We start from the raw sequence: 14,884 nt of genomic DNA, 5'->3' as shown, positions 1-14,884 counted from the left end.
AGTACAGGGGAACGCCAGGGCCAAAAAGTGGGAGTGGGTGGGAGGGTATGGGGGACTTTTGGGATAGCATTGGAAATGTAAATGAGGAAAATACCTAATAAAAAATATTAAAAAAAAAAAAAAGAAATGTGAAAAGCCTACAACTGCCCAAACAGTTCTGAAAGAGAACAAAATTGGGTTAAAGTTCTTGTTTCTAAGATGTGTTTTAAAGCTCCAAGATCAAATCAGTGGAGAGAACTCAGCCGCTGACATACATACACCCTGCAAGTGTGCAGGACCTCTGTTAACATTGCCAGCAGCACAGCTGGGCTACCCACAGATGTGGGCACCTGCTCCTGCACTCCATCTTCCTTCAAGGGCATGTCGGTGATCACTCCTTCCAAAATTTTACTTTCTGTGACTCTGTAAAGTGGAGAAGGAAAAAAAAAAAACCCTGCTTGTAGGAGGTATTTCAATTCTCTAAGGAAAGAAAGTAGAATCCTACATTGGAGAGGTTTGGGGAGGGAGGGTTAACTCAGAGGTGAGCTTCCCTATCCAAGGGCCCTGGTCATTTTATCTTCCTGTTTGCAGAACCTAAGGCCATGAAGATATCAAGACCCCTAGTGTGTGAGTTAGTTACCTGGGCTCCTGTCTGGCCTTCGATGGTAGCTGCCCGCCTGTACTTACAGATCCCTTTTACGCTCGCTCATCTCGCTTTCTGAAGAAAGACAATGGCTACATTAGACCAGAAATACATTAGAATAGTGTTGTTCAAGCTATATCCATTAGCACATGGGTGTCCAAAATTTTTAATTGCATGTCATTCCAGGAAAAGTTGTAACAATATACATCAAAGAGATTGTTGGTTTATTCATAAGTGACATATGTGCATTTGTTCTAGTATACCAATAAACTACAATAAAAATCACAAAAAAATGTTCTTTTTAAAGGTGAGATGAAGAACAAGTAGACCTTAGCCACTGTTCTTACCTATCTCTCACTGCATATTTGCTTTAAAGCCTCAGGTTCAAGACAGGGGGGTTGGTGGTTGGCCTTTCTATAGCCTTTGTTTCTGTTGCTAACAAAATACCAGAGGCTAAATAACTAGCTTTTAGAAAAAGGTTTATTTGGCTACCAGTTCTGGAGGTCCAAAAGCATGATCTTAGCTTATCCTCAGCTGTGCAGAGGGTCTCATTCACGTGGCAAGCCAGGAAGACAGAAAGCTTAGAGACCAATCTTGCTATTTTGAGAACCTGCTCTTTTGAGAACAAATTTGTTCCTTCATTTGTAGGAACAACAATCAGCAGCCCCTCTAAAACACTTACCTATGTTTCTTGTCTCTGCTAAGTCCATGAAGCTTACACTCTGGCAGAATATTTAGCATTAATATAATAATGGATCAGCTACATGATTCAGTTTTCCATTACTATAACAAAACATATGAGGCAGACTAGCTTTTGAAAGAGGTTTGTTCAGTTCAAAGCTTTGAAGGTTCAAGTGCATGTGGACCCACTCTTGTAAGGATTTCATAGTGACTAAGGTATCATGGTGGTGGATATTTGCGTGAGAAGAGGCATTTGCATGGTAAGACAGGAAGCTAGATTGGGATCAGAGGTCAGCCTTAGACCTTTGAACACTTATCTTCGTGAATTTTTAGAGGTCCCATGAGAGTTACCTTCATGTCTTGAAGAAATATTTTCCTCAATTACCTACAGAACTCATTCTAAGCTCCAACTCTTAAAGGACCATGTTCCTCTCCCCTAACCTCAACCTGATCTGCACATTGGAGACTGAACTTCCAACACAGGAGCCATTAGAAAACTCTCAACTCACAGTAAAACTTAAAAGGCCAGGGGAAAGGACAGAAGACATCAACAATGGGAATCTGGGCCTTGGTGTGGCTGCTATCGAGACAGAGTAGGCCACACCTCCCTGGCAAAAAAGCAACTGGAGTTCACTTTGAAAACATTCACAAGCTGAACAAAAAAGTTTATTCAACTTGTAAAACTAGTTAACGTTATAAAGCATGCGCAGAATCTGTAGCTGCATGGGCCCCCCTCTTGCCTGATCTTCACCTTCTCCTGACCAGTTCTGATGTTGTCCTGGGCAAACCTAACACAACTCACCCTACTGACAGGAGGCAGAACTGAGACAGCACAGCCTAGAAAGGTGGCACCAACTGGTGTGGAACACATAATTACTAGTGTTCGCATGCCTACCGGGCTTGACTGCAAAGAAGAAACTCGGGAGATGAGTATTTGAGTACTATCTGTCCATTCAGCTGACTCCCTTGTTGAATTTTTACATTTTTTCAAATTGACACATAATTATAGCTATCAACAGGGTGGGGTTCCCACACAGGTGGATACTGTAGAGTGATCAGATGAACATGCTTACCACATTCAGTACTCTGATGCTCTCGTGTGTGTGTGTGTGTGTGTGTGTGTGTGTGTGTGTGTGTGTGTGTAGAACATGTAAACTTCTCCCTTAGTTTATTTTAGCTGCAGATTAAGACTGAGGTCAGTCACTGTATATCCAAGTCATGAGACATTTCCCACAAAAAAGTAAATATTTTAGACTTTTGGGCCATGGAGTCTTAGTTATGACAACTAGATGCTGCCCATAGAGCCAATGGGCAGTCATGAAAAGCTTTTCCCACAAAGAAGCAAATGGACCCAGACAATGAGGTTTTTCAGACTGCTGATCTGAGGAAAAATCATATTGTCAACCACCCTCACTCTGCATCCTTCGAGATGGAAACAAGAGTCAGAGAGATAAGAAGCCCTAAGCCATCAAGAGAGAGGCAACCAATTTTTGAATCCCAAAGTTTATACTCTCTATAGACAGAGTATATGTAACAGCTGGTACCTCTAGCCTTGTATTTTTAAATGTTACAGGTAAGTTTCTTGTTAGTCTGCCTGATTTTGTAAATAAACTTCTCTTGGGACACAGCTATGGCCTTGTGTTGGTGTATTGTCTGTGATCACTTGGCAAAGGTAGAATTGAATGACCAGAACAAAGCTAGAGATATTTGCTTTTTGCTCCTGCCTTAGATGCTATCCTTGGTAGCAGACCTCAAGGGTCAGTGTTCTAGAAGATAGCTATTGGTCTTCTCTCCCTCCAGATGTTTACTAAAGAGGCGACTGCCCGTGTGTACCTTCCCATATAGCACATTCAGAAGGAAAGCAGGCATGGACATAACTAAAGCCAAGATGATAGAGACCCTACAGCAAGCATTTATCATTCAGCTGATGCTAGCTCTTGAAGCACCCCCTTCCACGTCTGTGGCCTAATTAGGGTGATTACTGCATCTGCCTTGGTAATAGCCATATTTATCTCCCCCAAGTAAATTAAATGCACATGCAAATATTCATCAAATGTCAAGGTATTTTTCATCCTCTGACCTTTGAAAATTTATCAGATAACTTTTTGAAGGAAGAGTCTCTTTTGAACATGCTAGCAAAAATGAGATCATTGTGATTCGCAAAAGGAGATAATTATTAGAAACAAGTAATGAGGGTAGTTTCAGTCCATGACTGAGTAGGAAAGTGAGATATAAGCAGGTATTGTTTGGACCTTGATGTAATGCTAGACTATAAGGCTGAATGGAACCTGTTTAGCATGGCACTATGTGTCCTCTCTTTCTCCTGTATCCCATCTCCTGCTCATCCATCACTCTGCTCTCCCTGCCTGCTTCCTCCTCTCCTTTATTCTCTTCCTTTCCCCCTATGGCCCCTTCTGTATTCTGTGTTCTTTCTTGTACCATGAGCTGTCCTCCTATCATTGTTCCCTAGTCTTGGTGGAACAGGAAGCCACACCAAACAGCATGTCGTGCTGAATGGTTTACAGAGGATTCAAATCACTTCTTCCTCCCACTGAAGCTACAGGGCAGGGCACAGATGTGGGTCTCAGTCTTCATCTGGAGCTGTGTTCTTTGGAACCTAAAAGTCATGTCTTTAGCAGCCCAGAATGATCTGCTTTAGCATTCCAAAGGGTCCTAATGGATAAATATTCAACTGCATTTCCTGTACTCCCTGTTGGCCTGAATATGGCCCAGTAGGGACTTCCTGTTGTGGCACTGCAAGACTGAATGAGATGAATCTCACAATGTCAAAGGAGACATTCAAAACAAATGTGTTTCATGGGGCTGCTGATGAAACTTAGAACATCACACACACTGGACAATTGATGATAATGATCTGCATCCCACTCTTCAAAATAATTTGTAAAACAAGACTTGGAAGGTGTGTTCGACCAAGTGTGTTCAAAACCATGTTTTGCTCAGACTATGTTAAAGACTGACATTTGTCTTCGTGACTCAGGGACTTCCATTTTGTAATAAACGTGGCATAATGGGGAAGTTGTTTAAAGCACATTTCCCACTGAACTAACCTGGGCCTGTGCATCTTCTTTACAGACTGCGCAGACTTTAAGCATCATTCAGATATTTAGTTTCACTGTCAGTTTCCTTAACTGCTTCATTAGCTCCCACAGTTGGTGTTCTGGTTTAAAAAGGGTCAGAACCAAGAGAAAATTATTCCTTACAAAACAAGAAAAAACAAAACAACAACAACAAAAAATCCAACCAACCAAACAATTGCTAAAAATGCATACACTTCTCTCTTCATCGAATTCATAAAGAGAATTTTGACATCATAATCTCCTATGGCAGTAGAGGGATCCTCTTCTTTTGAATTAATCTAGGTAAAATTGTCTAGGAAAAAAAGATAAACCTTTAATTATTTGAAAATAAGCACAATTGTATTTCTTGTCTGACTCAATGCCAAGAAAGAAGGAAAAGGAAAAGATAAAACTTGATTCATAGCTCATTGTTATGGTTTTTATAATGGCCTGGAAGAAATCCCACTTGGGTCTTATTTTAAAAGATCATGTTTAACTTTTAGAAATATGAAACAGATTAAAAGTCCATATCCTCTCTTTACAAAAAAACAATAAACCCAGGTGATATAAACAGATCAAGTAAGCCTACTCTTTTGTGCTGAAGTAATTTAAACATGTGCTGTTTAACTTCCACACTGGTGTCTTTACGAGACCATAGTGCAGCATGCAGAAGCATCCTCTCCAAATCCATGATCAATATATTTAATTAGAGAATTTCACCTCATACCGACTCACCAAGTATGTACCACAATTAGTCTCCACACTCACAGAGACCAAATTAAGATCCTGTTCACTCATTTAGCTGCAAAGCTTACCTGAAGGTGACAAAATGTGCCTTATCCTTCTCTTCCTCATCCTCTTCTTCCCCTCTACTCTTCTGCGATTCTCTCCATCTTCTTCTATCCTTCCCCTTCCTCCCCTACCTTTTGCTTCCTCTTCATGGCCTTTTCCCCTTTCCTCCTTCTTTCCACTCTTTTCCTCCATCCTGAATTATCACTGATTGGACTGCATAGATTTCAATCAAATTGACTTAAAACCAATCATGAGTAAATCTCAACCCTTTAAGGCTTGTCCAAGAGATGCCACAGAGGATGTTGGCCCTGGTCCCAAAAAGGACTGCTACAGGAGACAGTCATTTGTCTCAGAAGCTGACTGTGCTTGGAAAAGGGCTGACCCAGATGAAGGTGAGATCTTCCTGGGGGTATAACGACTCCGAGACTCTACACCAAGAATATCATCAGGTTTTTGAGCTATCCACAGGAAGTTTAGTGTCAACACAACCCAGAATCCTATTAGCAGTCACAAAATTCAGCTATTTAAGTATTTGAAAAACAAAACAATTCTTTTAACTCAAGAATCAAAAGGAAAAGAAAACAGTCTACGCTGATGTCAAGCCATGATCCCTAAAGCTTAAAGCTCTGAGGATGTTAGCATCCAAAGTGAAACGCTGTAGAAACGATTGAGTCATTGTCGGGAAATCGGTCTTGGCTCATAGCTGAGGACCAACGTGAAGGATCCTAGGTCTTCCCTATGAGCTTATGATTGGAGCAACCCAGAGGCAGAACACAATTTAAATGCCCTTTGGGCAGGGATATACTCCCAGTGATAAGACAGCTTTGACAGTGTTCGTTGGAATTTTAGATTTTTTTCTTCCACTTCAGTAAAGGAAAAGGATGAATGGGGAACTCAGCCAGTGGGTTTGCTTCCTGATTCACATTCAGGATCACATGTCTCTTTTTGAGGATGTTTCCTCTCTCACTTCAAACCTTTTCTTTTCTTTCAACAATCCTTGTCCACTCAGCTGTGCCCAAAAGTGGCTCTGGTTGATCAAACCTGCCCCCTAGCCGAAAAATATTCATTTGACCATGTGTATATAACATAGAAGTAGAACTACTCTGGACCTTGCACTCTGACAAGATCTGTGACATCAGAGTGTCTACAGGCTGTGACCTTGTCTGGATGGGACAAGCGACCCTCTGTCCATAGGAAAGTGCATTAAGTTTAAATGTACCAATACTATGGACACATGATTCCTGCCTTCTAGGATCCAGAGCCAAGAAGAGGGCAGCTGATGATGTCTTCTGTGGAGTAAATGTTTTGGACAAAATCTAATAGGTAATTTTCTACAAAATCAGTGCTTCTCAAACTTTGTTATGCAACAAAACTACTTATGTATATGCGAAATTGTAATAAAAGCAACAAATGCTAAGTTTTAGTGTACATGTAGTCAGTCTACTGCCAGACACGGTTTGAAGCAAATGGGTTTCATTCCTCTATAATATACGGAAAGCTAAGCACTAGTGTGCTGGGAAGTGCTTAGTGATCGACTCTCAACAAACACCCCATGTCCAGTTCTGAGTTTCTGCCCATGTCTGTGTATGAATGTTCACCATGGCAGATCTTGAAAGACCAATGTGATAGCCCTGATGAAGCAGACGGAGGACATGCCCACTGCTGGCTCTCTTAGCCCTTTTGCAATGAAGAAACAGAGGCTCTAAAAAATTCTAGAGCTTGTTAGTCAGAGTTCACTAGTAGAAAAAGCTAGGCATGAGATGACTCAATTAGTGGGTGGGCTCTGACAATTCTTAACCTAAAGACTCCTCAATGCTCCCAATGTTCAACCTTAAGGCATGGAGAACAAATCTACTGGTGTAAGTCAGGGTTCTCTGCTGGCTAGACGTAGGCTACAAGATTAGGATGAAATGAACACTGGGGTAGGAGGGGTCGAATACCAGCACTTCACGTGAGTGATACAATGAAACTGTACCAGTAGGCCTCTGCCACTGGATGTGGAAAGGAAACTGAATGCCTTCTTGGGGGTCCTCAATTCCCTAGACATTCTCAAGCCTATTGGACTTTGGATTAAGCACTGCCAAGAATTTTTTCTTGTGTGTCTATATACACAAAATAAAATATACATTTACAAAGGAGAAATTTCATGATAAAAGTTGCCTTGCTTTACACAACTGCAAGACTGTTCCATGCCTGGTTTAGTGGAAAATGATGGAATGCCCACTTAACCTTTGCATCCAATTTTTTGCAATGTTATTTTCGTTCAAGCTTAATCAAAACTCTTGAGCTTACACACAGATAAATATGTGATTGGTGAAAGATAATTATTTTGAAATCTCTTTCACATAACCAGGTGAGTGTGAGACTTCATGATACCATATTACACCTATACCAGTAGCTCCTTTAAGATCAACTCCAAGGAGCTTTCTGAGAATATCTCAGAGCTTCCTACCGTCTGCTACTGTTTTTGTAACACTAGTCATCTGCCAAACATGGATTCTCCTGGATGGGATGTACACTGCTCCAGGGGAAGGGTTGAGGAGAGAGGGAGAGGGAAAGAGTGAGGAAGAGAGAGAGGAAGGAGGGAGAGGGAGAGGGAGAGGGAGAGGGAGAGGGAGAGGGAGAGGGAGAGGGAGAGGGAGAGGGAGAGGGAGAGGGAGAGGGAGAGGGAGAGGGAGAGGGAGAGGGAGAGGGAGAGGGAGAGGGAGAGGGAGAGGGAGAGGGAGAGGGAGAGGGAGAGGGAGAGGGAGAGGGAGAGGGAGAGGGAGAGGGAGAGGGAGAGGGAGAGGGAGAGGGAGAGGGAGAGGGAGAGGGAGAGGGAGAGATATCTCCACTGATCTAGGCAGATCTTCCAGTGATAAAACAGTTCCATTAGAGGCATAAACACTAGCTTTTCTCATTGCATTCAATGCTTTCTTCAGAAAAACCTTGCATGTTTGGAAGCTGTAAAGCTTAGTTATGGATGAAAAACTTTGCAAAACTGGAATAATAGAATACATAAGACATGAAATCTTGAAGACGGATATTGGGGGAAGGGACCAGCAGGGCGCGGATGGGGAGAGAAAGGAGGAAGAAGATTGATCACAGCAGAGAGCACGTAAGGATGCCATCATAAGAGCCATTGCTCTGTATTCCAATGTAAAAGAATAACATTGGAAAATAACTTTCAAACAGCAAGAGCAGACAGGAGATAATTCATTATCTCTGTTTCAGGACTGTACTACTTTCTACCTTGAAGATCCTTCAGGTAGACTGAGAACTACACTTTCATTCCAACCGATCATCTCAGAGGCTCCAATGACCTGGGCTAGGGCAGAGGAGTTAGATGAGAAGGTCTCATTTTCTTCCCAAACTCAAAGTTGACCACTGTCAACACATACAAATAATATTTCTTTAAAAACAGATTTTTCTTCATTACTGAGAAAATATCACATATACTCATACACAAATGACCATGCTGTGCCACAAAAAAATCACCCAGCATCTTGAGGAATGCCTCAGAGATGCTTTCCCTGGGTATCACCATGGCCCTCAGGGGATGTGGACACACCTGTCACCATAACAGTTGTTTCCATCTTTACCCCGAACATTCAGACTTCTGTTTTGAGATGTGTAAAGAGGTATTGCTCATTGTATTCATTCTCTGTATCACAGAACCACAGAACTTTTTCCCATCAAACAATATGGGGGCTCACACTCACTTGCCCCCCCCCCCAGTGTTTCCGACCTAGCCTAAACACTATTCTGCTCTCAATATCCATGATGGGAGACACCGTGTGCTTGTCCTTCTGTGTCTAACTTATTTGACTAACATACTGTCCCAAAATCCATTCATGTTGTGATAAGCAGTAATAATTTATGCTTTTTTATTGCTGAGTAATGTTCCAATCTATAGGAATGTCATTCTCTCAGATCACCTAGTAAAGAATCGACATACTGACAACTGTGAATAATAATGCCACGTGAACACAGGAGAGCTGGGTCTGATTAATTTTTTGTCAACTTGATACAAGATATATATATATACACACACACACACACACACACACACACACACACACATATATATATATGAAAACAGAACCTCAGGTGAGAGAATGCTTCTATCAGATTGGCCGCGGGCAAGTCTAAGAGGGCATTTTCTTTTTCTGTGGTGATGTGGGAGGGCCCAGATCACAGGGACGGTACTACCCCTGGGCAGGTGGTCTTAGATGGTGTAAGAAAACAGATTGAGTAAATCATGGGGAGCAAGCCAGTAAACAGCATTCCTCCATGATCTCTAGTTTAGTTCTGGCCTCCAGCTTCCTGACCCAAGTTCTTACCCCAACATCCCTTCATGAATAACTGCAAGTTATAAGGTTCAATAAGCTCTTTCCTCCTAGGTTGCTTGTGGTCATTGTCTTTAATACAGCAATAGAAAGCAACTCAAGGCAGTTGGTGTCTTCTCAATACCCTGATTCTTCTTCCTCTAAGTGTACGCTGAGCAATGCGGTGGCTGGACTAATGCAACTTTAAGTGAAACTGATGTGTGTCTTCTGGTCTGCTTCTCAATACAAGGGCACAGAGACAGGTGACTTGGGGTGGCCTGCCTGCTGCTGACTGTCTGCCATTCTGTCACCTCAGTGCACAGTGGACAGGAAAGGACATCTAGATTCCCATCTCTTGCAGAATACACTCGAGTCTTACTGTGTCAGACTAGCAGTGGTGCCAATACACACCCCTTTGGCAGACCCAGGCTGCATGAGAAGTCAGGGTCCTCCACAGTGGCTGCTAATTTAACCTAGATACACCCTCCTTTATATGTGGGAGCAAGACTCACACAGCTTTAGGGAATACAGACCTTGAAACAAACTGAGCTCACAGATTGAGGACCTCTAAGCTTCATGTTCAGAATTCACCATTTAATGATGGGAGAGCCGCTTAACTTGATTGTTTGTTGCTGTCCTGCTTGGTTATTTTAAACATAAGAACTCAGAGAAATTGAAGAAAGCTTAGCATGAACCCACACCACAGCTCTCTGGACAATTTGCCCCACAGACAAAGACATAGCAAAGACCCCTAGATCCATATGGGGCCCCTAGACCCAGGACATTATGATCTTTTTCCCTATGTCAAGTGGGGAGCAATGGTGTCTGTGTTGAGGAACGCTGACCCAACTCATGATCCAGCTTTCAGGTGCTTCACACAGTGCTTGCAGAATTAGCACTCTCAGCGCCCGTTCCTATTAGGCATTTGTCAAAGCAACTTTTACTAAAATCTTCTATTTTTAATGCCATACAGGAAAGAACTTCACATTTTTTCTGCTGTCATATACTAACCAACAGAAGGAAAATTCCACCTGGAAATATGTGTTCAAATGCCAAGAAACAGAAGTACCTGAGTGCTTAATGACCCCAGCATAAATCACCAGACAGGGTTATGAAAGGCACGGGTTTATCAGAGGGAGCGGCAGATGAAGGGCCTGGATGGTTGGTGCATGTCTGGAACAGGGAACAAGTCATGATTTTCATGTCCTACCTTGCCAAGCTAAGGCTGGTAAGTGGGCCAGCCTAAATATTTCTCAGTGTCAGGCAGTGGGGAGGAAAGGCGAAGCTCACAATGGGAGCAGAGCACTTTCCTACACAGAGAATTAACCTGGTCTCCAGCCTGCTCTTGGCCGAGCCCTGGTTTCCCTGGAGGGGACTCCTTAGACCTTCTGACTAACTTGTGTGTATACCTGGGCAGGCTCTGGGCAGACACGCATGTTTGCAGAACACGTATTCCTAGCACAAAAAGAGGAGCATGTGTCAAAGTCTGCAACAGGCCTCACATACGTTGATGGTAGTGATTGGCTTGCTTTTAATAAATTGAGAGAATGCATCTGTTAGCAAGACAGCTGCAAAGAACAGCAAAAGCTACCTATGTGGCCTCAAAAGCTTAGGTGGACCTGCAGTCTCAGTGCTTGGGGGGTAATGCAGGAAGGGCAGAAGTTTCCAGGCCAGCCTGGGCTACCTAGCAGGGCCCTATCTCCAAACAAAAGGGGAGATTTATTGTGGCCAGGTAAGTTTGATGTAATAGTTGCTAGTGTTGCAGTGACTTAGTAATTCACAGGCTATGCTGACATCTCTGAATTCCCTTCAGCTTTCCTCTTCTGGTTGTAAGACATTAACATACCTCCAAACACTCCACCAAAAATTCAAGCAGGCTAAGGAAGGAAAGGCTCCACCAGCCTTGTCTGCTCTTTCTTCAGGAAAAGAAGCATCACCAGGGATGGGCTTATGCTTTTCTCTGATCCGCTTGAACCATGGAATGCTTGTCACTGTGTCCCATGTCTGTCCTAGTCATAATGAAGGCTAGGTGTGTGTGTGTGTGTGTGTGTGTGTGTGTGTGTGTGTGTGTGTGTCTGTGTCGGTGTGTGTGTCTGTGTCTGTGTGTCTGTGTGTGTGTGTGTGTCTGTGTGTCTGTGTCTGTGTGTGTGTCTGTGTGTGTCTGTGTCTGTGTGTCTGTGTCTGTGTGTGTGTCTGTGTCTGTGTGTCTGTGTGTGTCTGTGTGTGTGTGTGTGTCTGTGTCTGTGTGTGTGTGTGTCTGTGTATGTGTGTCTGTGTGTGTCTGTGTGTGTCTGTGTGTACACATGTGTGAACATGCTGTCAGAATTGGGGGCCCTAGGCAGACAGTGACAGTGACAGAGTTCAAGAAAACATCAGTCACAGAATAGATATTCATCACACACCATCGTCAAAACTGATGCAGAAGGGAATTTGAACAGTAATTCTTTTAAAGTCACTAAGGACAACCTTATTATTCCCCAGGCACCAAGGCTAGTTTAGTTCTTGGGAGGGCTCTTGCTATCACAGGTTCAGGTTCATTAACAAGGAACAGATGATAATAAAGACAAGTTAACATGATTCTCCTGCCTTTGTCTCCCTAAGCGCTGATGTCACAGGTGTGCTCCCCTGACACTGCCTGCTGTCATGAAATGCTGAGCCTCGGAGTGAGAACTAAACACAATGAATGTTTAAGAAGGGGGCGCTGCAAGGGTCATTTCTGCATCTGGATTTGTTTCCCCTGATCTGTTGAGGAGAGGCTGAAAGTTCTTCCTCAGATAAGGACACATTTTGGTAAAACTAAACTTGTGATGAAACAAATAGGGAAGTATTTCTAGTATACATGGACACACAGAACTATAAACTGTGAGTTCATACATGTTACACTGTAGCAGACTGAGTTCTTAAGACTGTACTAAAATCATGGAATTAGAATGGTGTCAGAGCCAAGAAAAAAAAAACCCTCAAACTCTGAGATGCTCCGAAGGGTGGAGGAGTGCGTGCAGGAACTGATTCTGAGAAGAGGGAGGGAGGTAGGGGAGGGTTAAGAGGTTAAGAGGACTGGCTGCTCTTACAGAGGATCCATGCTCTGTTCCCAGACCCACATGGTAGCTTACAGCCTTCTCTAGCTCAAGTCCCAGGAAGTTTGGTGCCCTTATTTAAACTTTTCAGGCACTTGGCATACAGACATACATGTAGGTAAAATACCCATACATATAAAATAATAAGATTTTTTTTAATATAAGGAAATCTCAGAGGCTGAGTGCAGAGGGGGCACACACTCTTCCCTCTTGTAAAATCCTGAATCACTAATGTGTTGGAATCACCAATAACCTGGAATTTTGAACTGACTGATGATCCAGCATGGAGGATGAGTGACTATGGCCTATATCACTAGCCACTGACACCTAGTCATTTCTCACTCCCACATGTAAGGGGGGAATGTGTCTAGGTTAAATTAGCAGCCATTGTGTAGGACCCCAACTTCCCACGCAGACCAGAGTCTGCCAGAGGGTGGGTATTGGCTCTTGGTCCCTTTGCTAGCCTGTGACAATGACTCTCACATGGGTATTATCGCTGAACAAAGCACAATGCCTTGTTCACAAGAGCTCACATTCTGCCCCCAGACAAAGCACAGCAGAAACAGGAGCCAGATCTTAAAGTCTGAAGTGGCTTCCGTGAGCAAGGAGACCCCTTTAGCATGGACCATAGAGTCCCAAAACCTAGCAGAAAGTAGCTGTCTGAGTACAGTTATGACTAGTCTCCTACAGAGAGGAATCAGCATGACAAACATGACAGACAAGGCAGAAGTACAGCACAAGTTGGCTCACAGCAAGCAAGAACACTCGGATAGCCCTATCATTATTTTATTCTCTGTTCTTCCTCCAACTCAAGCTGCCGTGTCTTCAAACCTATACATCATGTAATTTGTTAAATGCTTATACCTAACAGATTCATATTCTCCCCTTAAAATGTCATAATAGTGTACACAAATATGTGTACAAAGGCTATCATTATAATGCTTGGATTCTTGTAATTATTTAATTACCACAAGGGATGTTTATGAAATGTCTATTAATACATAAAGCTCTTGGGGTGGGGAGTCGGCCTTAGAACACATAGTACCATCTAAGATAAAACAGTAATGTGAGGAGAGCCGTGGTCACATGACTGAACACCTGGCATCACACTGCTGCTCCATTTTCCAGGGGCTTTTTGGAAAGTTGTTAGTCACGAGATCTTTAGCATCTACTATAGTTTAGACTGGGAGTGTCCTCCAAGTATGTCAAGACTTGGTCTCAGCTTGGTGCTAGTGGGAGATGTTAGGACTTTTAAGAGATGGAGCCTCGGATTACTAAGGGTATGACTTCAAAGGAGAATGTGGACAGTGGTCTCTTTCTCTTTCTCTTTACCACTTGACCACAAGGTAAAGAGAGATCCTCTCCATATGCTCCCAGCATGCTGTTCTGTGCTGCCATCTACCCCAAATAGTCAGTCAAGGATAGAAATCTCTACTTCTGAGATTACTGCTGGGATCCCTTCTTAAGTTGGTGCGCCACAAGTGTCCGTCACAGTAGTGTAAAGTTAAACAGTCCTGTGCAACTCCTGACCTTCCACAAGCGCATCACCAACACTTCCGGTCGGAGATGGTCTGCAGGCCTTAGCTTTCTCCAGAAAATCATCAGTGCGGCTAAGAGTATAAGAATTTCCATCCACAAAGACCAGGCAGGATGGCACATGTGTTTTCTGTCCAAGTGATAGACAAAGGCAGGAAACAGAGATGCAAAATTAATCCTCTTTTATAACCCAGAACTCATTGTTCAATATGAGTTTTGATATATATAAGGACTACGACACACAAACACACAGACATGCACGCACAGACACAGACACACACACACACACACACCACAGTATCCCCCACACTCTGAAACCCTGACCATGCATACAATATTTCTATATTATATCCAAAAAATAAATGCTAGATTCTAAGCCAATAAAGGTATTTGATTTTTTTTTTTTTTTTTTTTTGGTCCTTGAAGAAGTTACACTGACTATTAGAAGCTGGGGTACACACAGTGAAGTGAACACATGCAACGAACAAACCCAGCACAGCAAACGTCTTAGCCAGCAGTAGAAAAAGGAGAAAATCCAACACCAACATTCATCTAGGTCATAGAAACTTCATACAAGGTCTCCATCACTGTCTCCGGTTGTCTAGTGTAACTACAGAAGTCCAGAACTATTGAGAGCCTGGCTGCTGCAGAGTAAGTAGAAGGCTCTAGAAGGCCTGAGCTTGGCAAACATTGCGCTGGCACATTTTGGCTTTTACCCTTCTCTTTCTCTTCCTAAACCATTAGATTATATTCCTAAAAACCACCAAGGTCTATTCCCTTATTTGTCTACTT

The 14,884-nt window shown here is 42.9% G+C and overlaps 1 non-coding gene across 1 annotated transcript; it reads left to right on the top strand.

Moving 5' to 3' along the window:
• Window positions 1-14,212: 14,212 nt before the first annotated feature.
• LOC115029165 (small nucleolar RNA SNORA40) lies at window positions 14,213-14,334 on the top strand. The gene has a single exon (XR_003834725.1). It is a non-coding gene; the product is annotated as a small nucleolar RNA SNORA40 (small nucleolar RNA).
• Window positions 14,335-14,884: the final 550 nt, after the last annotated feature.

Source organism: Mus caroli, unplaced genomic scaffold (genome assembly GCF_978045245.1).
Source record: "Mus caroli unplaced genomic scaffold, Mus_caroli_1 scaffold_15, whole genome shotgun sequence".
In the NCBI taxonomy this organism is placed as follows: domain Eukaryota; kingdom Metazoa; phylum Chordata; class Mammalia; order Rodentia; family Muridae; genus Mus; species Mus caroli.
Note: the sequence above shows the minus strand (reverse complement) of the source record. Positions and strands in the feature narration are given on the sequence as shown.